This window comes from Bombina bombina, chromosome 3 (genome assembly GCF_027579735.1).
Source record: "Bombina bombina isolate aBomBom1 chromosome 3, aBomBom1.pri, whole genome shotgun sequence".
Classification (NCBI taxonomy): Eukaryota; Metazoa; Chordata; class Amphibia; order Anura; family Bombinatoridae; genus Bombina; species Bombina bombina.
This window is the reverse complement of record NC_069501.1, coordinates 953,403,876-953,431,272: the sequence shown is the minus strand read 5'-3', so window position 1 is coordinate 953,431,272 and position 27,397 is coordinate 953,403,876. Positions and strand designations below refer to the sequence as shown.

At 43.0% G+C, this 27,397-nt stretch overlaps 1 protein-coding gene across 3 annotated transcripts in view; it reads left to right on the top strand.

Moving 5' to 3' along the window:
- Positions 1–27,397, top strand: part of TSC22D1 (TSC22 domain family member 1) — a 343,824-nt gene that overhangs the window by 133,761 nt on the left and 182,666 nt on the right. The window lies entirely within an intron of this gene.

Here is a 27,397-nt window from a genome sequence, read left to right as displayed (position 1 = left end):
TTAATCTGTATGTGAACTGTAAATCTAGCGTTATTGTGCATTAATCTAAAAAGTATTTACTTTAGAATGCAAATCGAAGACACCGCGCTTTAGGTTATATTTGTGTTCATTACAAGGTGATGTCATTTTAGGGACTTTATACCAAAACCAGTTCCTCAAACTTTTGTGCATAAAGCTGCTGGAATCAAGGCTCATTTCAGTGTATGTGTCTGAAGTATATCTATATATCTGCAAACAATGCATACCTACCACAAATAAGCATATGTGCAAACAGATCAGTTGAGCATGCATTTTATTTATTTTGCCTACTATTAAATACTTCTGTACAGTGAAACAAGCACATTTCATAGAGGCTGGAGGCCTTTATCTTAAAGATACAGTAGAAACCCTTTGGATTTTTATATGTTTAGTTATGCATAGTAAAATAATTTTGCACTTTTGCAGAATACTTTTATTATCTGTTTTGAACCCTTTCCATGTAATTTAGCTCTAAAAACCCTGCTACATGTATTTCCCTAATGGCTTTAACAGATAACTTCAAAACAGTGCACTTTATGCTAACATAAAGACTATGACTAGCTTTGTCTGCAGACTAAAGCCCTGATTGACTCCTCCAAATAGGGAAAGTAGTGGGTGGGGTTTAGCTACTGAAAAACAATTGCAGCAAAGAAGATATTTAAACAATGTTTAGACTTGGTCAATGTGATGTTCTGTACTAACATAAATATCTTGTAATTAGAATGTGGTTAGTATTACTTTAAATAGTGAAATTTAGCTGACTGTGATTAGTTAGGTCATATAAACCTATTTACATCTAATAATCTCATTGGCCACAGCAAACACCCATGTGTGCCTTTAAAATTGCATGCTCTGTTTGAAACATGTAAGTATTTTGGACTCATGTCCCTTTAAAGAACTTCTGTTATAAATGTTGCTTCAATCTGTTGTTATATCCTTTGAGGAAGCTACTGGGAGCTAGCTGGTGATCGATGGCTACACACATATGCCTCTTGTCATTAGCCCACCATATGTGTTCAGCTAGCTCTCAGTAGTGCATTGCTGCTCTGGAGCTGTGTGTTAATCCCTTTGCTGGTGGTAAACACACATAGTTTAATGCAAAATGTTCTATTACATTGCTGTTCTATGTTATCCATTACTAATATTGAGGTTATTAGATTATAATAAAAAATTGAGAAGATAAACCTTGTTTAATTTACTACTCAATGTAGATCTTTGCTTTTTTCAGGCTCATTTATTTAATAGCTAGAATATATGACAATAATTGTGCAATTTGTTTATAATGTATTGCAAAAGGCTTAAAATATTTTCAAAGGAGTATTCTGTTCAGCGCTAACAAAAGAGGGTAACAATATACATTTTTTCTTTAAGCAGTGTTGCTTGTGGTTATGAGAAGAAGTATTTTCTTTTTGGGAAAATTAGTTGAAGATTGGCACTGAAGTAAGAGGCATATATATAGGAGAGAAACTGAATAATATGGAATGCTATAGTAGCCAGTGTCCGACATCCTAAATAATGAACACTGGTCCTTTTTATAATGTGCTTATGCATTTGCCGATTCTTTGCTGCCATCTAATGGACAGTTTGAAGTTTGCAGTTGTGTATATTAAAGAGAGGCAATGCATTTTTATATATGTTTAGTAGTTATCAACAATTAATCAATGCATTGCCGAACGTCTGCATGCAAATTTATTTAAAACTGATTATTTGTTAGCAAAATTTGCACTGGCCATCAATACAAAAATAATTTTATCAGTTACTTTCATGTCAGAACTAAATATTTTATTTCTCCTGATTTATAATTGTAGAAATTTTGGTCAAGAAAAACATTGTCTTTAGCTCAGAATGTGTATGTTCACAATAAAACCACCATGGTGCAGCATGCACTAGGTAACTTGTTCATCAAAGGGACAGTAAAGTCAAAATTAAACTTACATGATTGATACACAGTATGCCATTTTAAACAACCCTCCATTTTATTTCTGTTATCTAATTTGCTTAGTTCTCTCTGTATCCGTTGTTGAAAAACATACCAATGCAGGGTTAGGAACTGAAATGCTCTACTGCATTGTTTCTCAACAGTGGTCCTCAAGTACCCCCAACAGGCCAGGTTTTCATTGTAGCTAAACCAGTGCACAGGTGAAATAATCAACTGATGGGTGAGATAACCATGGTGTTCCTGATCAGCTGATTACTCCACTTGTGCACTGGTTTAGCTATAATGAAAACCTGGCCTGTTGGGGGTACTTGGGGACCGTGGTTGAGAAATACTGCTCTACTGGATGCTAGCTGCCGATTGGTGGCTTTATATATATGCCTCAAGTTGTTATTGGCTCACCTGATGTGTTCAGCTAGCTCCTTGTAGGGTATTGCTGCTCTTTCAACAAAGAATACCAAGAGAATTAAAGGGACAGTCAAGTCCAAAAAAAACTTTCATGATTTTTAAATAGGGCATGCAATTTTAAACAACTTCCCAATTTGGTATTCTTAGTTGAAAGCTAAACCTAGGAGGTTCATATGCTAATTTCTTAGACCTTGAAGACTGCCTCTAATCTGAACACATTTTGACCACTAGAGGGCATTAGTTCACATGTTTCATATAGATAACATTGAGCTCATGCACGTAAAGTGACCTAGGAGTGAGCACTGATTGGCTAAACTGCATGTCTGTCAAAAGAACTGAAATAAGGGGGCAGTCAGCAGAGGCTTAGATACAAGATAATTACAGAGGTAAAATGTGTATTATTATAACTGTGTTGGTTATGCAAAACTGGGGAATGGGTAATAAAGGGATTAACTTTCTTTTTAAACAACAAAAATTCTGGTGTTGACTGTCCCTTTAAAGAAATTTGATAACAGAAGTAAACTGGAAAGTTGTTTAAAATGTTATGATCTATCTGAATCGTGATAGAAACTTGGATTCAATATCCCTGTTATACACCGTGAAATCATAATATAATTTGTTTAATTTTACACTTTCTTTTTTTTTTTTTTCTAGTAGTTTAACTGAACTGTGCAGTATTTTTTTTTAATTTTTTTTTATTCTTGAGAGAACTGGAAGTGCAGGCTCCAGACCTGACAATTTAATTTTTAGGGACTTTGGGCACACAAGTTGTTTGAACTGGTTTTGGTATAAAGCTGCTGGAATCGAAGCTCATTTCAGTGTGTGTGTCTGAAGACTATTTATATATCTACAAACAATGCATAACCTAACCACAAATAAGCATATGTGCAAACAGATCAGTGCAGCATGCATTTCTTATTTATTTTGCCTACTATTAAATACTTCTGTAGAGCAAAGCAAACATGTTTCATAGAGGCTGGAGGCCTTTATCTTAAAGATACAGTAGATACCCTTTTGATTTTTATATAATGTTTAGTTATGCATAGTAAAATAACTTTGCACTTTTGCAGTATACTTTCATTATCTGTTTTGCCCCCTTTTCATGTAATTTAGCTCTGAAAATGCTGACCCCTCTAATGATTGACCCCTCTAAATATGGAAAGTGGTTGGTGGGGTTTAGCTACTGAAAAACAATTTAATATCCCTGTTATACACAGTAAAATCATAATATAATTTGTTTAGTATTACACATTTTTTCTCTCTCACGTAATTTAACTGAACTGTGCAGTTTTTTGTTGTTGTTCCTGGAAGAACTGGAAGTGTAGGCTCCAGACCTGACAATTCTATATTTCACATAGCCATTGTTTGTATACTCTAGAGCACTCACTCACTCCCCTGCCCCTTCCATACTCCCTCTTCATATTCATTGCCCCTTCCATACTCATTTTCCCCCTTCATACTCCCCCCCTTCCATGCTCATACTCCCCCCTTCCATGCTGATACCCCCCCCTTCCATGCTGATACCCCCCCTTCCATGCTCATACTCCCCCCCTTCCATGCTCATACTCTCCCCCTTCCATGCTCATACTCTCCCCCTTCCATGCTCATACTCTCCCCCCTTCCATGCTCATACTCTCCCCCCCTTCCATGCTCATACCCCCCCTTCCATGCTCATACCCCCCTTCCATGCTCATACTCTCCCCCCTTCCATACTCCCCTCTTCCTTGCTCATACCCCCCTTCCTTGCTCATACCCCCCTTCTTTGCTCATACTCTTCCCCCTTCCTTGCTCATACTCTTCCCCCTTCCATGCTCATACTCTTTCCCCCTTCCATGCTCATACTCTTTCCCCCTTCCATGCTCATACTCTTTCCCCCTTCCATGCTCATACTCTTCCCCCTTCCATGCTCATACTCTCCCCCCTTCCATGCTCATACTCTCCCCCCCTTCCATACTCCCCCTTCCATACTCCCCCCCCCCTTCCATGCTCATACTCCCCCCCCCTTCCATGCTCATACTCCCCCCCCCTTCCATGCTCATACTCCCCCCCCCCCCTTCCATGCTCATACTTCCCCCCCCTTCCATGCTCATACTCTCCCAACCTTCCATACTCCCCCCTTCCTTGCTCATACCCCCCTTCCTTGCTCATACCCCCCTTCCTTGCTCATACTCCCCCCCCCTTCCATGCTCATACTCCCCCCCCTTCCATGCTCATACTCCCCCCCCCTTCCATGCTCATACCCCCCCCCCCTTCCATGCTCATACCCCCCCCCCTTCCATGCTCATACCCCCCTTCCATGCTCATACTCTCCCCCCTTCCATACTCCCCTCTTCCTTGCTCATACCCCCCTTCCTTGCTCATACCCCCCTTCCTTGCTCATACTCTCCACCCCTTCCATGCTCATACTCTCCACCCCTTCCATGCTCATACTCTCCACCCCTTCCATGCTCATACTCTCCACCCCTTCCATGCTCATACTCTCCACCCCTTCCATGCTCATACTCTCCACCCCTTCCATGCTCATACTCCCCCCCCCTTCCATGCTCATACTCCCCCCCCCTTCCATGCTCATACTCCCCCCCCCCTTCCATGCTCATACTCCCCCCCCTTCCATGCTCATACTCCCCCCCCCCCCCCTTCCATGCTCATACTCCCCCCCCCCTTCCATGCTCATACTCCCCCCCCCTTCCATGCTCATACTCCCCCCCCCCTTCCATGCTCATACTCCCCCCCTTCCATGCTCATACTCCCCCCCTTCCATGCTCATACCCCCCCTTCCATGCTCATACCCCCCTTCCATGCTCATACTCCCCCCCCTCCCTTCCATGCTCATACTCCCCCCCTCCCTTCCATGCTCATACTCCCCCCCTTCCATGCTCATACTCCCCCCCCCTTCCATGCTCATACTCCCCCCCCCATCTTCCATGCTCATACTCCCCCCCCATCTTCCATGCTCATACTCCCCCCCCCATCTTCCATGCTCATACTCCCCCCCCCCATCTTCCATGCTCATACTCCCCCCCCCATCTTCCATGCTCATACTCCCCCCCCCATCTTCCATGCTCATACTCCCCCCCCCCATCTTCCATGCTCATACTCCCCCCCCCCCATCTTCCATGCTCATACTCCCCCCCCCCATCTTCCATGCTCATACTCCCCCCCCCATCTTCCATGCTCATACTCCCCCCCCCATCTTCCATGCTCATACTCCCCCCCCTTCCATGCTCATACTCCCCCCCCCCCCTTCCATGCTCATACTCCCCCCCCTTCCATGCTCATACTCCCCCCCCCCCCCCTTCCATGCTCATACTCCCCCCCCCTTCCATGCTCATACTCCCCCCCCCCTTCCATGCTCATACTCCCCCCCCCCCTTCCATGCTCATACTCCCCCCCCCTTCCATGCTCATACTCCCCCCCCTTCTATGCTCATACTCCCCCCCCCTTCTATGCTCATACTCCCCCCCCCTTCTATGCTCATACTCCCCCCCCCTTCTATGCTCATACTCCCCCCCCCTTCTATGCTCATACTCCCCCCCCTTCCATGCTCATACTCCCCCCCCCCCCTTCCATGCTCATACTTCCCCCCCCCCCCTTCCATGCTCATACTCCCCCCCCCTTCCATGCTCATACTCTCCCAACCTTCCATACTCCCCCCTTCCTTGCTCATACCCCCCTTCCTTGCTCATACCCCCCTTCCTTGCTCATACTCCCCCCCCTTCCATGCTCATACTCCCCCCCCCTTCCATGCTCATACTCCCCCCCCCTTCCATGCTCATACCCCCCCCCCCTTCCATGCTCATACCCCCCCCCCTTCCATGCTCATACCCCCCTTCCATGCTCATACTCTCCCCCCTTCCATACTCCCCTCTTCCTTGCTCATACCCCCCTTATGAATTCTTGCACTAAAGGAAAAATATGAATTCTTGCACTAAAGGACTAAATAGAACATAATAAATATTCAAAATATGAATTCTTGCACTAAAGGACTAAATAGAACATAATAAATATTCAAATTGGCATATACCAAAAACCTTATACTGACTCACAAACCCTGTAAGGACAGATTCTCTGACGTACAAAAAGTTATTTATGTTTTTATTATAACAATACATTCGTATTTGTGTTTACTACTGGAACAAGTTTTCATAACGTTTTATGCATTTACTTGGTCATCTGATACAAATAAGTGAAAATTCCCCCATCACCGTGATAAACTGAACCATTAATAGGTCACATGCTAAGGAATGACCAATCAAAAGCACCGACACAACAACCAATAGGATCACCAGATTGTAAAGATACAACTACCTAGGGGATCCAATAGAATCAAATCACAGAATACAAAAACCCACTGTTTACAACTGCAAGGATATGCTTGATAAAGGCTGTATTAATCAGCTGAAACGCGTTGCCTACTCCTTGCTACACTGAACATTTTCATAGTCCACTTTCGAAGTGGACCGCCAAGACTACATCAAACCACGGACCAACAAATACGCTTGAAAGATATTCTGAAGCGTTCAAGAACAACCTTCAAAGCACCTAGTCCTCCTTTCAAAGGACCGCCAAGAACAACTGAAATACCTTACCTAATAATTGGGCCTAAAGAAACCTGTGGACACCTGCAGATCGGATACTCTGAAACAAATAGAGTACGGATCTAAACAGAACACATTCGCAACAATTCAAGAGGTTTTGAAAACCTGAACCAGGCAAAAAGCCCAGCCATCTGACAAAAGGATTAACGGTTAAAGCACACTACCACAATACCCCAGCATCTACTTCTTCAAGTGTGTGTAATCGCAGAGACAAACCAACTCGACATACTGAAACCACTACAACACCGGCAGCGGCTATCCCGGCTTCCGATCCACATTCATCACAGTAAAGATTGAATTGGGTACAAAAAGAAACTAGACCAGAAACAAAGTATCCCAAAAGAAACAACGGGTAAGATTTATTATACCTACACCAACTAAGGAAGTTAATGTGAAGGACAGATAACCAAAACTACTTAACAGTGACTTATAATCGCAATATATATAGCAATTAGATAAAAACGTGTTGCAGCACGCCCGCACATACTATCCCCACGGAGGACTTAACAACAGCGCTTTTAACAAAAAGCAATTAACAATTACTCTAACGATCACGGCAGAAAGACTTTATCTTTCATAACTTATACGATTTTTACTGTATCACTTTATTTTTGTTTCACTTTTATTATTTGTTACTATTGTTGATACCATTGACGCTATTTTAATTATATTGTTGATACCATTGACGCTATTTTAATTATGTATGTTCAGCTTTAAACAAACGAATATGGTAAATATGGTAATTAAGAATTAATATTGCGAATATTCTTTGTGGATACCATACTTCTTCACAAGTCCACTATATCAAATCCATAAAAAATATCTGCAATTAAACCAAAATTCAAAAATTCAAATATACAGATATGTTTGTATAACACACTAAGTAACAGGGATTGGAAAACATATTATAACATTTTATTCACACTGTATGGTTGGCCAACCAGTTAGATTTGTTTTAAGAATCAATTTCTATTGTTTTAAATTTTATTGTATGTATTTATAATTCTAAAAATAAATAGATCTCATTGAATCCAACTACATAGTAAGACTATCTTTCCTTATTGGGTAATTAAGCACAAGCGCTTAAGAGTCTCATCCAATCCAGATCATACTCCCCCCCCCCCCTTCCATGCTCATACTCCCCCCCCTTCCATGCTCATACTCCCCCCCCCTTCCATGCTCATGCTCCCCCTTCCATGCTCACTGTACATTTGTGTGTAATGCTATAATATGTGTATATAGTTATATGCATGAGTGAGCACTAATACTGCATATATAAATCATACAGTACAAATGTACTGTACACACAAGATGGTACTGTATGATTTATATATGTAGTATTAGTGCGCACTCATGTATATAAATATTTACACATCATCCTATAGTGATACACACAAATGTACTGTATGATTTATATATGTAGCATTAGTGCGCACTCATGCATATAAATATATACACATGCTATAGCGTTACACACAAATGTACTGTACATCAGATGGTACTGTATGATATATACCTTCTCTGCAGGGCTCCCTCTTCTCTCCTGAGCAGCACAGTGCGCTTGGAGGAAGTGACACATAACTTCTTCCCAGCGCTGCCTCAAAGGAGGGAATAGGGAGTGCTGGGAGGAAACAGGCAAAGACACCCCAGCCAAAGGCTTAAATACCTCCCCCCCCCCACTTCCCTCATATCCCAGTCATTCTTTGCCTTTCGTCACAGGAGGATGCAGAGAAGTGTCGGAAGATATGGAGTAGTTCCTTATGGAAGGTAGTACCCTTTGGTATGGGACTGGAGTTTTAAGTAGTCTTCTCAGCCTCTCGGTGAGAGCATTGACGAATGTTAGGGTCTGGAGCTGCAGGAAGTGTCTTTCTGCGAAACCATCCAGACTCGTATTAACAGCTCCTACGCAATCAGTGTTGACGAGTTTCACTGCCTGCTTCTATCACTCAAGTACATGTCAGGAGAACAAGACTGTCAAACTTGAGAGGATGTGTGTCCGTTCCATGGCGGAGAGTCCAGTAAGATCGTTTCATTTGATATTCATATGATAACGCAAGAATACAGGGTCACAGTGTGACTCCTTTCTTTTACAAGATATGACGAGTCCACGGATTTCATCCTTACTTATGGGAATATCGCCTCCTGGTCAGCAGGAGCAGGCAAAGAGCTCCACAGCAGAGCTGCATATATAGCCCCTCCCTTCCCTCCCCCTCCAGTCATTCTCTTTGCCTGTGTTAGATATAGGAGTGAGGTAAAGTGAGGTGTTAGTTTAGATTCTTCAATCAAGTGTTTTTTATTTTTAAATGGTACCAAAGTGTACTATTTTACTGCTGGGCAGCTTCTGGAAGAACCAGTTAAGGGAACTTGTGAGATTTTAGTCTCACTACGCCTCCCATATTGGTGCTGCCTGGACCTGGACTTAGTGAGTTTTTCCTAAGACCTTTCTTTCTTCACAGGACCTCAGGAGAAGAAGTGGATCTCTTGACACTGTGAGGAGTTGCATGCTGTGAGGTAGGTACAGTCTTTTTTATTTCTGGAGCTTTATTGCTTATTCTCAGAAAAGGACTGTGCTATCCTATTATATTTTAACAGGATCCAAAACAGAACAGGATCAATGTTTGTAGGCTCTAAATAGGGCTGGCTATACTAGTGGGCGGAATATCATTTATAGTAGAAGCAAATGACAACCCGCATACGTTTTAAAGTTTTCCCTGACAGTCCGGTATCAGTTGCAATGACCGGAAGCACTGGGAGGTTATTGTACTGCTCAAATGCGAGTACATATATGGGCATAACTTTTTATTAGAGTGATTTTTGGGCTGACGCTGGGGACATGTATTATGGTGTGTTTCACTGTATATTTGTTTTGTGGTACATGGCGTTAGATCGCCATTTCTGAGCTTCCCGGGTTTAATGTTGTTTACGCCCACGATGGGCGGGGCTTGTCCTCGCGCGCTCAGATCGAGCTCTGACAACTTGAAGGCAGTATTCTGGTGCAGCTACTAGGTCCGCTTCTCATTATCTGCAAGCGGTCCTATTCTCGCTGTTAGAGGATAGCGGTAGTCACGGAGGCAGGTAGGAACCGCAGCAGAGCTGCGGAGAGGTGAATGGGGTATTAGCAGGGCCCACAATAAGGGTGCAAAAGCATACTTCGAGCCGCTCCTAATTGAGGCTAAATTAATTTAATAATTGGGTTCTCTGTGTAAACGTTTAAGATTAAGACACAGTTCACTGAATTATTTTGCTAAATTGATTGTTTTAACAGTGATTTGAACACGCTTGCATTTCAAATCTGTTATTATGGAGGACATTGAACACGTTACATGTCCTATGTGTTTAGATGCTATTGTGGAATCCCCTGGTACATTGTGCCCCACATGCATTGAAAGGGCTTTAGAATGTAAGGAGCAAATTTTCTTTAAGAATTTTAATAAAGATATCTCCAATGACGGTTCTCAGACTGATAAGACTCGGGGTATGCCACAGTTTTCTCCCCAAGCGTCACAGCCTTTAACACCCGCACAAACGACGCCATGCTCTTCTACGGCGTCTACTTCTTTCACTTTGCAAGATATGGCTGCAGTTCTGTCATCCACTCTTACAGAAGTTTTGTCTAAATTGCCTGTGTTACAGGGCAAACAAGGCAGGACAGAAAACCATGCGGTCCCTGCGACTTCTGATGCTTTGATGACTATCTCCGATATGCCCTCCCAGGGATCTGATTTGGGGGGTAGGGAGCTTCTGTCTGAGGGGGAACTTTCTGACTCAGGAAGTGCGTTACCTCAGACAGACTTGGATGTCATGTCCTTCAGATTTAAGCTTGAACATCTCCGCCTGTTGCTTCGGGAGGTTTTAGCAACTCTGGACGATTGTGATTCTATTGTGGTACCGACAGAGAAATTGTGTAAGATGGACAAATACTTAGAGGTTCCTTCTTATTTGGATGTTTTTCCGATTCCTAAGAGAATTTCGGAAATTGTTACGCGGGAATGGGAGAGACCGGGTATCCCGTTCTCACCCTCTCCTAACTTTAAGAAAATGTATCCTATAGCTGACTCTGTTAGGGATTCTTGGCAAACGATTCCTAAGGTGGAGGGAGCTATTTCTACCCTGGCTAAGCGTACGACTATCCCCATTGAGGATAGTTGTGCTTTCAAAGACCCCATGGATAAGAAGTTGGAGGGTCTTCTAAAGAAGCTATTTGTTCATCAAGGTTTTCTATTACAACCGACGGCCTGCATTGTACCAGTTACAACTGCAGCTGCCTTTTGATTTGACGCCTTAGAAGAGTCGCTTTTCAAATCGCCAAGTTGGCGGCTAAGAATGCAGGATTTTCCATTTTAGCATGCAGAGCCTTATGGCTAAAATCTTGGTCTGCGGATGGGTCTTCTAAATCTAAGCTTTTGGTTATCCCTTTCAAAGGAAAGACCCTATTCGGGCCTGAATTGAAAGAGATCATTTCTGACATTACGGGAGGTAAGGGTCACCTCCTCCCTCAGGATAAGACATCTAAACAAAGGAGACAGTCATTTTCGTTCCTTTCGAAATTTCAAAGGAGTCCCTTCTTCCTCTTCCGCTAAACGGGAAGGGAACTTGGCACAAGCCAAGCCCGTCTGGAGACCCAATCAGGCTTGGAACAAGGGTAAACAACCCAAGAAGCCCGCTGCTGCTCCCAAGACAGCATGAAGGGGCAGCCCCCGATCCGGGACCAGATCTAGTAGGGGGCAGACTTTCTCTCTTTGTCCAGGCTTGGGCAAGAGATGTTCAGAGATCGTATCCCAGTGGTATCAACTGGAGTTCAAAAATTCCCTTCCGAGGGGAAGGTTTCTTCTTTCACGATTGTCTGTAGACCAGACAAAAAGAGAGGCGTTCTTACGTTGTGTAAAAGACCTCTCCACTATGGGAGTAATTCGTCCCGTTCCAATACAGGAACAGGGGCAGGGGTTTTACTCGAATCTTTTCGTGGTTCCCAAAAAAGAGGGAACGTTCAGACCCATTTTAGAGCTCAAGAGTCTAAACAAGTTTCTCAGAGTCCCATCCTTCAAGATGGAGACGATTCGGACAATTCTTCCATTGATCCAGGAGGGTCAATATATGACTACCGTGGACTTAGAAACTGGTGATGATCTCTGTGGATAGAAATGTGAAGATATGCATCCTTTAAGGTTTGCCTTTCTGGACAAACATTTTCAGTTTGTGGCTCTTCCCTTTCGGTTGGCCACGGCACCCAGGATTTTCACGAAGGTCCTAGGATCTTTGCTAGCGTTTCTCAGACCGTGGGGCATTGCAGTGGCACCTTATCTGGACGATATTCTAATCCAGGCGTCGTCTTACCAACTGACAGTCTCATACCGACATGGTTCTGTCCTTTCTAAGGACTCATGGGTGGAAGGTGAATCTAGAAAAGAGTTCACTAATTCCACAGACAAGGGTTCCTTTCCTGGGAACTCTAATAGATTCCGTATCCATGAAAATCTTCTTGACGGAAGTTAGAAAGTTAAAGATTCTGAATACATGCCAAACCCTTCAGTCCAATCCTCGGCCATCAGTGGCTCAGTGCATGGAGGTAATTGGATTGATGGTGGCGGCGATGGACATCATTCCGTTTGCTCGTTTTCATCTCAGGCCTCTACAACTGAGCATGCTCAGACAGTGGAATGGAGATTTTGCAAATTTGTCTCCTCAGATAGATCTGGATCAAGAGACAAGAGACTTCTTTGGTGGTTGTCGCAATATCATCTGTCCCAAGGGACGTGCTTCCGCAGACCCTCATGGGTGATAGTGACAACGGACGCCAGTCTACTAGGATGGGGTGCAGTCTGGAATTCCCTGAGGACTCAGGGTGTGTGGACTCGGTCGGAGTCTCTACTTCCCATCAATATTCTGGAGTTGAGAGCAATATTCAATGCGCTTCAAGCTTGGCCTCAGTTAACTTCGGCCAAATTCATCCGATTTCAGTCGGACAACATCACGACTGTGGCTTACATCAATCATCAGGGAGGAACAAGGAGTTCCTTAGCGATGACAGAAGTATCCAAGATAATTCGGTGGGCGGAGGCTCACTCTTGTTATCTGTCAGCAATCTACATCCCAGGGGTGGACAACTGGGAGGCAGATTTTTTGAGCAGACAGACGTTTCATCCTGGGGAATGGGAACTCCATTCAGAGTTCTTTGCCACCCTGATTCTCAGGTGGGGCAGACTGGAATTGGATCTGATGGCGTCTCGTCAGAATGCCAAACTCCCGAGATACGGATCCAGGTCCAGGGATCCTCAGGCCGAACTGATAGATGCCTTGGCAGTGCCTTGGTTTTTCAACCTAGCTTATGTGTTTCCACCATTTGCTCTCCTTCCCCGGGTGATTGCACGGATCAAACAGGAGAGGGCTTCGGTGATTCTAATCGCTCCTGCGTGGCCTCGCAGGACTTGGTATGCCGATCTGGTGGACATATCCTCTCTGTTGCCGTGGAAGCTTCCATTGAGGCAGGACCTTCTCATTCAGGGACCCTTCCATCATCCGAATCTAATTTTCTCTGCAGCTGACTGCTTGGAGATTGAACGCTTGATTTTTATCTAAGCGGGAGTTCTCTGATGCAGTCATTGATACCTTGATTCAGGCACGCAAGCCTGTTACTAGAGAGATTTACCTTAAGATATGGCGTAAATATCTTTATTGGTGTGAATCCAAGGGCTACTCATGGAGTAGGGTTAGGATTCCCAGGATTTTATCTTTTCTCCAAGAAGGATTGGAGAAAGGGTTGTCGGCTAGTTCCTTAAAGGGACAGATTTCTGCTTTGTCTATTTTATTACACAAGCGTCTGGCAGATGTTCCAGATGTTCAATCTTTTAGTCAGGCCCTGACTAGATTCCGGCCTGTGTTTAGACCAATTGCTCCTCCTTGGAGTTTGAAATTCGTTCTTAAAGTTCTTCAAGGGGTTCTATTTGAACCCATGCATTCCATAGATATTAAGTTATTATCTGGGAAAGTTTTATTTTTGGTTGCTGTTTCTTCTGCTCGCAGAGTTTCTGAGCTTTCAGCTTTACAATGTGATTCTCCTTATCTTATTTTCCATGCTGATAAGGTGGTGTTCCGTACCAAACCTGGTTTTCTTCCTAAGGTTGTTTCTAAAAAGAATATTAATCAGGAAATTGTTGTTCCTTCCTTGTGTCCTAACCCTTCTTCTTCTGTTACATAATTTGGACGTAGTCCGTGCCTTGAAGTTCTACTTGCAGTCGACTAAGGATTTTCATCAGACATCTTCATTTTTCGTTGTTTTTGCTGGGAAATGTAGGGGTCAGAAAGCTACGGCTACCTCTTTTTTTCTTTTTGGCTGAAGAGTATCATCCGTGTTGCATATGAGACTGCTGGACAGCAGCCTCCATAACGAATTACGGCTCATTCTACTAGGGCTGTGGCTTCCTCATGGGCATTTAAAAATTATGCTTCTGTTGAACAGATTTGCAAGGCTGCAACTTGGTCGTCTCTTCATACTTTTTCCAAATTTGATACTTTTGCTTCATCTGAGGCTGTTTTTGGGGGAGAGGTTCTTCAAGCAGTGGTGCCTTCCGTTTAGGTTCCTGTCTTGTCCCTCCCTTTCATCCGTGGCCTATAGCTTTGGTATTGTATCCCATAAGTAAGGATGAAATCTGTGGAGTCGTCATATCTTGTAAAAGAAAAGGAAATTTATGCTTACCTGATAAATTTATTTATTTCTCTTGTAAGATGTATTGAGTCCACGGATTCATCTATACTTGTGGGATATTCTCCTTCCCTACAGGAAGTGGCAAAGAGAGCACCCACAGCAGAGCTGTCTATATAGCTCCTCCCTTAGCTCCACCCCCCAGTCATTCTCTTTGCCTACTCTTAAGTACTAGGAAGGGCAGAGTGAGTGTGGTGACAAAAATGTTAGTTTTTTTATTTCTCAAGTAAAAGTTTGTTATTTTAAATGGTACCGGTGTGTACTATTTACTCTCTGGCAGAAAAGGGATGAAGATTTCTGCAAGGAGGATGATGATCTTAGCACTTTGTAACTAAGATCCACTGCTGTTCTCACAAGGGCTGAAGAGTATAGGAAAACTTCAGTTGGGGGAACGGTTTGCAGGGTAAACTGCATTGAGGTATGTTCAGACTATTTTTTTCTAGACAGACTGTGTTAATTCTACAAAAGGCTGGCAATATCCCCATGACGGCAGGGTAAGCTATATTCAAACACTTGATAGGAATTCCAGCTTCCATGAAGGGCTCATTAGTTACTGGTGACACTGATAGGAAAAAACGTTTTTGTTTATTTAGAAAAGTTGCAATTATAACGTTTTTTGGAGGGACTTTAAGGGGTTATTGTGACTTGTTTTAGGTTTTTTTTTAACCCACAGTGCTAGTTTATGAAACTGTTGTGTTTCTGATAGGCCTCAAAACATCGAGTGAGGTGGGAGGGGCCTATTTTTGCGCCTCAGTTGCGCAGTTTCTTTTCTTCTGAGACATCTAACTGCTTCTCCAGAGGTTCCTGCTGTGTTTGAGGGCTGTAAAAGAAGTTTTTCCCCCACAAATCGTTCCTAAAGGGCAGGTAGGCGCCACAGCAGAGCTGTGGCAAGGTGCTGAACGTTTTTTTGCCGGTTTTGACGTTTTTTCAATCCGGTTTTTCCATTAAGGGGTTAATTGTTTATTTGCATAGCTGTGCAAAGTTACCAAGGCTGTATGATACTACTGTAAACATTTTGTTGAGTTTACTGCTTTTTTACACTGTTTTGCAGAATTTGTGCAGCTTTTTTTCTCTTAAAGGCACAGTACCGTGTTATTTGCTTTGATTAAAGTGTTTTCAAAGCTTGCTTATTACATTACTAGCCTGTTTAACATGTCTGACACCAAGGAAAATCCTTGTTCCATGTGTTTAGAAGCCATTGTGGAACCCCCTCTTAGAATGTGTCCCAATTGTACTGATATGTCTATAAATTATAAAGAACATATGTTAGCACTTAAAAATAGAGCAATAGATGATTCTCAGTCAGAAGTACATGAGGGTTCGCCATCTAGCTCTCCCCAAGTGTCACAACCAGTAACGCCCGCACAAGTGACTCCTAGTACCTCTAGTGCGTCAAATTCATTTACTTTACAAGACATGGCCACAGTTATGAATACAACTCTCACAGAGGTTTTATCCAAACTGCCTGGTTTACTAGGAAAGCGGGACAGCTCTGGGTTAAGAACAAATGCTGTGCCGTCTGACGCTTTAGTAGCCGTATCCGATATACCCTCACAATGTTCTGAAGTAGGGGTAAGGGATTTGTTATCTGAGGGAGAAATTTCTGATTCAGGAAAGATGCTCCCTGAAATATGACGGCCTTTAAATTTAAGCTTGAACACCTCCGCTTATTGCTCAGGGAGGTATTAGCAACTCTAGATGATTGTGACCCTATAGTGGTCCCAGAGAAGTTGTGTAAAATGGACAAATACTTAGAGGTTCCTGTTTACACTGATGTTTTTCCAGTCCCTAAGAGGATTGTGAATATTATTGCTAAGGAGTGGGATAGACCAGGTATTCCGTTCACTCCCCCTCCTGTTTTTAAGAAAATGTTTCCCATATCTGACACCATGCGGGACTCGTGGCAGACAGTTCCTAAGGTGGAGGGAGCTATTTCTACTCTGGCTAGAGGACAGTTGTGCTTTCAAAGATCCTATGGATAAAAAATTAGAGGGTCTCCTGAAGAAAATTTTTGTTCATCAAGGTTTTCTTCTCCAACCTATTGCGTGCATTGTTCCTGTAACTACTGCAGCTGCTTTCTGGTTTGAGGCTCTAGAATAGGCTCTTCAGATGGAGATTCCTTTAGAGGAGATTATGGACAGAATTAAGGCCCTTAAATTGCTAATTCTTTTATTACAGATGCCGCATTCCAACTGGCTAAATTGGCGGCAAAGAATTAAGGTTTTGGGAGTCGGATTTCCTAAGTCGTCAGACTTTTCATCCGGGGGAGTGGGAACTCCATCCGGAGGCATTTGCCCAGCTGACTCAGCTATGGGGCACACCAGAATTGGATCTGATGGTGTCCCGTCAGAATGCCAAACTTCCTCGTTACGGGTCCAGGTCCCGGGATCCCCAGGCGGTACTGATAGATGCTCTAGCAGTGCCATGGTCCTTCAATCTGGCCTATGTATTTCCACCGTTTCCTCTCCTCCCACGTCTGGTTGCCAGAATCAAGCAGGAGAGAGCTTCGTTGATTCTGATAGCACCTGCATGGCCACGCAGGACTTGGTATGCAGACCTAGTGGACATGTCCTCGGTTCTACTGTGGACTCTGCCAATGAGGCAGGACCTTCTAATCCAAGGTCCATTCACGCATCCAAATCTAATTTCTCTGCGTCTGACTGCTTGGATATTGAACGCCTGATTCTATTTCTCTGTGTCAGTCATTGATACCATGATTCAGGCTAGAAAACCTGTCACCAGGAAGATCTATCATAAGATCTGGCGCAAATATCTCTATTGGTGTGAATCCAAAGGTTACTCATGGAGTAAGATTAGGATTCCTAGAATATTGTCTTTTCTCCAAGAAGGATTGGAGAAGGAATTATCAGCTAGTTCCCTAAAAGGACAAATATCTGCTTTGTCTATTCTGTTACACAAACGTCTGGCAGATGTCCCAGACGTTCAAGCATTTAGTCAGGCCTTGGTCAGGATCAAGCCTGTATTTAAACCTGTTGCTCCGCCATGGAGTCTAAACTTAGTTCTTAAAGTTCTTCAAGGGGATCCGTTTGAACCTATGCATTCCATAGATATTAAGCTTCTATCTTGGAAAGTTCTGTTTTTAGTAGCTATCTCTTCGGCTCAAAGAATTTCTGAGTTATCTGCTTTACAGTGTGATTCACCTTACCTTGTTTTCCATGCAGATAAGGTGGTTTTGCGTACCAAACCTGGGTTTCTTCCTAAGGTTGTTTCTAATAGGAATATCAATCAGGAGATTGTTGTTCCTTCATCAAAGAAGGAACGTCTGTTGCACAATCTTGATGTGGTTCGTGCTTTAAATTTCTACTTACAAGCAACTAAAGATTTCCGTCAAGCATCTTCATTGTTTGTTGTTTATTCTGGTAAATGGAGAGGTCAAAAGGCTACGGCTACCTCTTTCCTTTTGGCTGAAAAGCATCATCCGTTTGGCTTATGAGACTGCTGGCCAGCAGCCTCCTGAAAGAATTACTGCTCATTCTACTAGAGCAGTGGCTTCCACATGGGCTTTTAAAAATGAGGCTTCTGTTGAACAGATTTGTAAGGCGGCGACTTGGTCTTCGCTTCATACTTTTTCCAAATTTTACAAATTCGATACTTTTGCTTCTTCGGAGGCTATTTTTGGGAGAAAGGTTCTACAAGAAGTGGTGCCTTCCGTTTAAGGTACCTGTCTTGTCCCTTCCTTCATCCGTGTCCTAAAGCTTTGGTATTTGGTATCCCACAAGTATAGATGAATCTGTGGACTCGATACATCTTACAAGAGAAAACATAATTTATGCTTACCTGATAAATTTATTTCTCTTGTGATGTATCGAGTCCACGGCCCGCCCTGTTTATTAAGACAGGCAATATATTTTTATTTAAAAAACTTCAGTCACCACTGCACCCTATAGTTTCTCCTTTTTCTTCCTAGCCTTCGGTCGAATGACTGGGGGGTGGAGCTAAGGGAGGAGCTATATAGACAGCTCTGCTGTGGGTGCTCTCTTTGCCGCTTCTTGTAGGGGAGGAGAATATCCCACAAGTATGGATGAATCCGTGGACTCGATACATCACATGAGTAATAAATTTATCAGGTAAGCATAAATTATGTTTTTACGATATGACGAGTCCACGGCCCACCCTGTTATTTTTCTAAAGACAGGTTTTTTTTTTTGTTAAACTTCAGTCACCTCTGCTCCTTGTCTTTTCCTTTCTCTTCCTAACTTCGGTTGAATGACTGGAGGGGGAGGAAAGGGAGGGGCTATATGTGCAGCTCTGCTGTGGAGCTCTTTGCCGCCTCCTGCTGACCGGGAGGCGATATTCCCATAAGTAAGGATGAAATCCATGGACTCGTCATATCGTAAAATAAATAAATTTATCAGGTAAGCATAAATTTCCTTTTTCTGTATGGAATCAAAGGTTAATGTCTCCGGAAGGGGATTATTGAACAGGGGGGATTTAAGCATTTGCATAAATTTACTTTATTTTTTACGCTGCGACATGTGTGAGATGAGGCTCAGGCAAATGTTGGAACATTTTGGATACCTGCACGGCCTGTTAAGTTTGGCGCTTCTTCCAGCATTAGGGGCGGTCCTGCATGGCGCACCACGTGACCGGGTGTGGTCACACTGATTTCCTGTTTTCTGACCGTGTGGTTTACAGGAGACAAAGCAGTTTCTCTGTGGGACTTTGGTCAGAGGAGGTGGTGAGTGCCCCAGCCATTGGGGGTATAAAGGTGCCATTTATCTTTTTCTATAGTCCATCTTAAAGGCGCAAGCTATGGAGGACTGTGTGATATGTTAGAGGGTACTCCCTCTTTACCAAAATCCAATACCTGCTTTATTGTGAGGAGGCTACGGTATACCCGCCTGCTCAATTATGTTTCACATGCCTTGATAGAGTACTTATATCTAAGAAAACCAAGATGTTTAGTACCACTTAGCCGTCCACCTCTGAGGGTTCTCCGTCCCGTGAGGTGTGTTCCCTGCATTTGTCTCCTATTACACATGCAGCGTCCCATTGCACTGCTAATCCTCCTTCAGGAGGGGCCCTCTTACCGCCAGACTTTACTAAACAGCAACAAACGGCAGTGTCTGCGACCTTCAGTGCTTTACCTCACCCTGCTAAGCGCAAGCCAAAGGGGTCATCTACCAACTTGTTGGATTAATCTGATACAAGATTATCCGCTGAGGACGCCTCTGATAGTTCAGAGGATGCTTTTTCTGGGTCGGAATCTGCTGCCTCTAAACCCCTGGCTGCAGAGGAACCAGACTTTAGATTTAGGATCGAACACTTACCCTTTCTGTTAAAGGAAGTTTTGGCTTCTTTAGAGCTTCCACAACCTAAATTACCAGAGGAACCTTCTATTCCTAAACTTGATAAGGTCTATGAGGACAGGGTGGTGCCACAGACTTTTCCAGTTCCCATAAAGATGGCGAATATTATTAAGAATGAATGGGAGAAACTTGGGTCTTTTTTTCCCCTTCTTCTTTTAAGAAATTGTTCTTGGTTCCGGACTCTCAATTAGGGTTGTGGAGTTCCGTCCCTAAGGTGGATGGCGCTATCTCCATGCTTGCTAAGCACACTACTATCCCGCTTGAGGATAGTTCATTGTTTAAAAAGCCCATAGATAAGAAGCTGGAAACTCTGTTAAGAATGATGTTTCAGCACACGGGGTATTTGTTTCAACCGGCAGCGGCGGTTGCTGTGGTGGCTGGGGCTGCTACCTATTGGTGCGAGATGATCGAGGTGGAAGTTTCCCTTGACGAGATCCAGGAAAGAATTAAGGCCTTGAGGGTAGCTAGCTAATTATTTTATCTGTGATGCAAATATGCAGATTATTCGCCTGAATGCCAAGACATCGGGTTTTTCTGTTGTAGCCCTTAGGGCACTCTGGCTGAAGTCTTGGTCTGCGGACATGACTTCAAAGTCTAGATTACTTTCCCTTCCTTTTAGGGGGAAGATTATTTTTGGTCCAGGCCTGGACTCAATCATATCCACGGTCACTGGGGGCAAAGGTGCCTTTCTACCGCAGGTTAAGAAGAATAAAACTAAAGGACAGGGTCCTAATTTTCGTCCTTTTCGTTTAGATAAATCAACGCCAGCAGCCCTCCTCGAAGCCTGATCAGTCCAAGGCAACTTGGAAACTGTCTGTCTTGGAATAAATCTAAGCAGAACAACGAGGCCGCCGAAGCAAAATCGGCATTAAGAGGTGGCCCCCGATCCGTCGCTGGATCGTGTTTGGGGCAGACTCTCTCTTTGTGGATGCTTGGCTTGGGGACGTGCAAGACCCTTGGGTTCTGGAGGTCATCGCTCAGGGGTGCAGGATAGGTTTCAAATCTCATCCACCCAGGGGCAGATTCCTCTTATCAAACCTGTCTTCAAGACCAGAAAAACAAGAAGCTTTTCTAGGGTGCGTAAGGGATCTCTACTCTCTGGGAGTAATTGTGCCGGTACCTCTAGCAGAGGGAGGTCTGAGGTACTACTCAAACCTATTAGCCCGATTCTAGACCTAAAGTGATTAAACAAGTTTCTTTCGATCCCATCGTTCAAGATGGAGACGATAAGTTCTATTCTGCCCTTAGTTCAAGAGGGACAGTTCATGACTACGATAGACTTGAAGGATGCTTACCTTCATGAGCCAATACACAAGGATCTTAAGATTTGGGTTCTGGACCAGCACTTCCAGTTTGTTGCACTTCCATTTGGTCTAGCTACTGCCCCAAGAGAGTTTTATGAAGGTTCTGTGGGCTCTGCTCGCGGTGGCGAGAACCAGAGGTATAGCAGTAGCGCCATACTTGGACGACATTCTGGTTCAGGCTCTATCCTGTCGACTGACAGAGGACCATTTAAAAGCTTTTCTACTTCTTCTTCGATCTCATGGATGGAAGATAAACTTAGAAAAGAGTTCTCTGGTTCCCAGTACCAGGGTGGAATTCCTGGGTACGATAATAGATTCCATATCCATGAGGATGTTTCTTACAGACCAGAGACGTTGCAAAATTACTTCCAATTATCTTGCCATACAGACCTCCTTAAGGCCATCTGTGGCCCGGTGTATGGAGGTAATTGGGCTCATGGTGTCCAGCATAGACGACATCCCATTTCCCAGATTCGTTCTCAGACCTCCTCAACTGAGCATGCTGAGTCAGTGGCACGGCGACCACTCGGATCTGTCACAACAGATTTCTCTGGACAACCGGTCGAGAGAATTGCTCTCGGTGGTGGCTCTGTCCAGCTCACTTGTCCCAAGGGACATCCTTCTTGAGACCATTCTGGGAGATTGTGACTACGTACGCAAGTCTATCAGGATGGGGAGCTATTTGGGGTACCAGGAAGGCACAGGGCCTGTGGACTCGAGAGGAATCTCTCCTACCGATCAACATTTTGGAACTTCGAGCAATCTTCAATGCTCTGAAGGCTGGCTTCTTCTGGATTCATCCCAATTTTTCAGATTCCAATCAGACAACATAACCTCAGTGGCTTACATCAACCATCAGGGGGGAACAAGAAGCTCCCTAGCAATGAGGGAAGTATCTCTGATTTTGGAATGGGCGGAGGCCCACAACTGCTCGCTATCAGCGATCCACATTCCGGGTGTGGACATCTGGGAAGTGGATTTTCTCAGCAGACAATCGTTTCATCCGGGAGAATGGTCTCTCCATCCCGAGGTGTTTGCAGAGATTTGCAACAGATGGGGGACGCCGGAGATATATCTCATGGCGTCCCGACTCAATACCAAGCTACCCATATACGGGTCGAGGTCCAGGGATCCTCGGGCAAAGCTGATAGATGCATTAGCAGTGCCTTGGAGGTTCAGACTAGTTTACATTTTTCCACCGTTACCACTTCTCCCTCGTGTAGTGGCCGGCATCAAGCGGGAGCAAGCTTAGGCTGTTCTGATTGCTCCATCGTGGCCGCGAAGGATGTGGTTCGCTGAACTGGTGGGGATGTCCTCATCTCCTCCATGGAGGTTACCTTGTTGCAGAGATCTGCTGGAACAGGGTCCTTTTGTTCATCAGAATATAGATTCTCTGAGGCTGTCTGCGTGGAGATTGAACGCTTAGTCCTAGCCAAAAGAGGTTTTTCTGAGAGAGTGATTGATACTCTCATTCAAGCTAGATAGCCGGTCACCCGTTGCATCTATCATAAGGTGTGGAGGACCTACTTATTCTGGTGTGAAGAGCGTGGATTCCCCTGGCATAGGGTCAAGGGTTCCAGGATTCTTTCCTTTCTCCAGGATGGTTTGGAGAAGGGCCTTGCTGATAGTTCCTTAAAGTGACAGATTTCGTCTCTATCTGTGCTATTACACAAGGCTCGCTGAGCTTCCTGATGTGCAGTCTTTTGTTCAGGCTCTGTCTAGAATCAGGCCTGTCTTTAGACCTACCGCTCCTCATTGGAGCTTAAATCTAGTTCTTAAAGTTTTGCAAAGGACTCCGTTTGAGCCTATGCATTCGGTTGACATTAAATTACTGTCTTGGAAGGTTCTTTTTCTACTGGCTCCTGCTTTGGCACTCAGAGTCTCGGAAATAGCATCCTTACAATGTGAGCCTCCTTACCTAGTTTTTCATGCTGATAAGGCTGTTCTTCATACTGGGTTGGGTTTTCTTCCTAAGGTCGTTTCTGATCGCAACATCAATCAGGAGATTGTGGTTCCTTCCTTGTGTCCCAATCCTTCCTCTTCAAAGGAATGGTTACTTCATAATTAAGATGTTGTTTGGGCTTTGAAATTATATCTTCAAGCTATGAAGGATTTTAGACAGACTTCGTCCCTGTTAGTTTTCTTTTCTGGGAAGCGTAGGGGACAGAAGGCCTCTTCCACTTCCTTATCTTATGAGACAGTGGGACATAAGCCTCCTCAGAGGATTATGGCTCATTCAACTAGAGCTGTAGCTTTATATTGGGCCTTCACAAATGAGGCCTCTATGGAGCACATTTGTAGGGCGGCTTCCTGGTCCTCCTTACATACCTTTTCAAAATTTTACAAATTTGACGTTTTTTTCTTCGGCTGAAGCAGCTATTGGGAGAAAGGTATTTCAGGCTGTGGTGCCCTTAGAATAGGGTCCGCCTCTTTTACGCTCCTGTTTTCAGTGTCCTCTAGAGCTTGGGTATATGTTTCCCACAAGTAATGAATGAAGCCATGGGCTCTCCTCATATTAAGAAGGAAAACATAAATTATGCTTACCAGATAATTTCCTTTCCTTCTGTATGAGGAGAGTCCACGGCCCCCGCCCGTTTTTCTCCGTTGGGCGGACCTAAATTTGTTATTCTTATTGCACCTTATGTACCCTATTATTTTTCCTACTGTTCCTTGTTCCCTTGGCAGAATGACTGGGATATGAAGGAAGTGGGGGAGGTATTTAAGCCTTTGGCTGGGGTGTTTTTGCCTCATGCTGGTGGCCAGGTTCTGTATTCCCACAAGTAATGAATGAAGCCGTGGACTCTCCTCATACAGAAGGAAAGGAAATTATCTGGTAAGCATAATTTATGTGTTTTTTTTTTTTTTTATTTCATGATTTAGGTAGAGCATACAATTTTAAACAACTTTGCAATATACATCTATTATCTAATTTGCTTCTTTCTATTGGTATCCTTTGCTGAATGTGCAGTAATGCACTACTGGGAGCTAGCTGAAAGCCAATTACAAGAGACAATTTTGAGCATTCACCAGCTTCTGAGTCTACGTAGGTATGTTTTTCAACAAAGGATACAAAGAAAACAAAACAAATTAGATAATAGAAATACATTTGAAAGTAATTTAAAATTGCATGCTCTATCAGAATCATGAAAAAAATTGGGTTTCATGTCCCTTTTAAGGGACATGAAACCCAAAACATTTATTTCATGATTCAGATAGAGAATACAATTTTAAACAACTTTCCAGTTTACTTCTATTATTTAATTTGCTTCCTTCTCTTGTTATCCTTTGCTGAAAGCTTTATCTAGGCAAGCTCAGGAGTAGCAGATAACCTAGGTTCTAGCTGTTAATTGGTGGCTGCATATATATATATATATATATATCTCAATTGTGATTGGCTCACCCATGAGTTCAGTTAGAAACCATTAGGGCATTGCTGCTCCTTCAACAAATTATACCAAGAGAATGAAACAAATTAGATAATAGAAGTAAACTGGAAAGTTGTTTAAAATTGTATTCTCTATCTGAATCATAAAAGAAAAAAATTGGGTTGCATGTCCCTTTAAGTATTTTACCTGCTGTGAGCTAGCTAAATACATTTGGTGAGACAATAACAAGAGACATATATGTGGAGCTATCCTAGTGCACTGCAGTTCCTGAGCCATTCTTAGGTATGCTTGTCAACAAAGGATACCAAGAGGACTTGGTAAATTTGATAATATAAGTACATTTGAAAAGTCTCTTAAAATGCCATGCTCTTTCTGAACCATTAATTTTAAATTTTATGTACTAACTTGAATTTAGAACATTTCTTTCGTATGATGATAGTCCATAGTTACATAACGTGAGAAAATTTCCCACCAATAGGAGGAGACCAAGAATTTACACACAAGCTTTAATCCCTCCCACCTCCCCTCTCTCCTCAGTTTTTGTTCTCGACCTCTCAGGAGTAGTTTGACAAAATAGGTGTTCCAGCTACTTAAAGGGCCATAATACCCAAATGTTTAAACACTTGAAAGTGATGCAGCATAGCTCTAAAAAGCTGACTAGAAAATATCGCCTGAACATCTCTATGTAAAAAAGAAAGTTATTTTACCTCAAAAGTTTCTCAGTAGCCACATCCCATTGTAAAGGACTTCTAAGCAGCAAATCAGTATGTCTGTCCCGGAACAGCTGAAGGAGCGAGCATTCGTGCACTCATCTTATTTCCCTATTCAGTGTAAGGAACTTTGCAATGAAATTGCATGAGTGTTAAAGGGACATTATACACTCATTTTTTCTTTGCATAAATGTTTTGTAGATGATCTATTTATATAGCCCATAAAGTTTTTTTTTTTAAATAAATGTATAGTTTTGCTTATTTTTAAATAACATTGCTCTGATTTTCAGACTCCTAACCAAGCCCCAAAGTTTTATGTGAATACTGTCAGCTACCTTCTCCAGCTTGCTCCTGTTTGTTTAAAGGGTCTTTTCATATGCAAAAGAAGGGGGAGGGGGGGAGTGTCTTATTTGCCACTTGCAGTGGGCTTTGCAGCTGCCTTTTCAACAGAGCCAAACTGACAGCTTCTAAGTAAGTTTTTAAACAGTTTTATACTGGATTTTTATATCAGTATCTGTGCATCTTATTCTTTATAGTAGTGTCTATTACATGCAGTTATATGAAAATGAGTGTATACTGTCCCTTTAAGTCAAATCTCATGAGATCACAGTAAAAGAGTTCATGACCTCAGCACTGTTGATGCTGATTGGCTGCTGTTCATTTCTTCTTTTTTTCTTTTCTTTTTTTTTTACCTGCAGCTGAGTAACTTTTTACACATTACTTACTCTGCTGAGCTGAGGAAATTGTGAGGTAAAATATCTTCCTTTTTTACATAGAGATGCTCAGGTGATATTTTCCTGTCAGCTTTTTACAGTTATACTGCATCAGTTTCAAGTGATTTAGCATATGAGTATTATAACCCTTTAACTATGGATTATTATATGGGAGTTCAGATCAACTTGAAACCCTTTATCCCCATGACATATTCAGAAAGAAGAGATTTCAAGCACTCTTTGTGATACAGGGACATAGCAATACCCTGTTATGTGCACAGTATTTCCCTATGGGACTTCAGAAGGTTACTGCTGTAGTCTTGGCCTCTTGGCTCAAACAGGTGATTCACAATGCTTGCTTGGTGGCGGGAAAGTCGCCCCCTAAGCTATCACAGCTCATTCTAGAAGATCAGTTGCTACTTCCTGGGCTTTCAAAAATGATGCATACTTTCTTCATGGAAAGAGTCCACAGCTGCATTCATTATTTTTGGGAAATAAGAACCTGGCCACCAGGAGGAGGCAAAAACACCCCAGCCAAAGATATGCATAAAAGAGAGCTGGGCTACATTACCGGACAACGTGTATCCTGAAGTATGGTAAAAAAAATGGAGTGTGCCCACACAGCAATCTTGTTCAATCGAGGGGTGAGCAGATGGATTCAGCGGAGTGCAGCTATACAACAAACGATGGGTTCCTTATCCACCGATGGGGTAACAAGTAAACTGCAACAGAGGAAAGGGAGACAGTGCACCTCCGACTCAAGGTAATAATTTATTTGATAGGAAAAGACACACACTAGTAATGCAACTTACTAGAAGGTAGATAAAAGCAAGCCTCAAAACAGGAAAATGGTGGAGTCCACAATAACAACGTAGCAGCGTCCGTCAAATCTGAAGGGACCGCCTACGTTCAAAGTATTCAAAAGTTCCCGGCTGTTGTTTCCAAAGCGTGATTGACAGGACACGTCACTGAACGTCCTTCCAGCTGGTACTCCGGATTCCACAAGATGACCAAAAAGCTCAACGCGTTATGCCGGGGACAGCCCGGCTTTCTCAAGAGTGATGGGTCATCATTGTTCATGTCCTTAAATATCTGTGGTCTCTGATCCCAATTGGTGAATGAAGGTTCCACACCGATGGTAATTAAAAAGATATAAACTCCTATACATTTATAAAGAACGTTTTTCACATACAAACTGAATTTTTTTTTTTTTTAAAACACATTAAAAGCACATTAAAAATGTATATTAAAAATGCATATTAGCAACGGATGTATTTCATAAAAATTAATTGTTT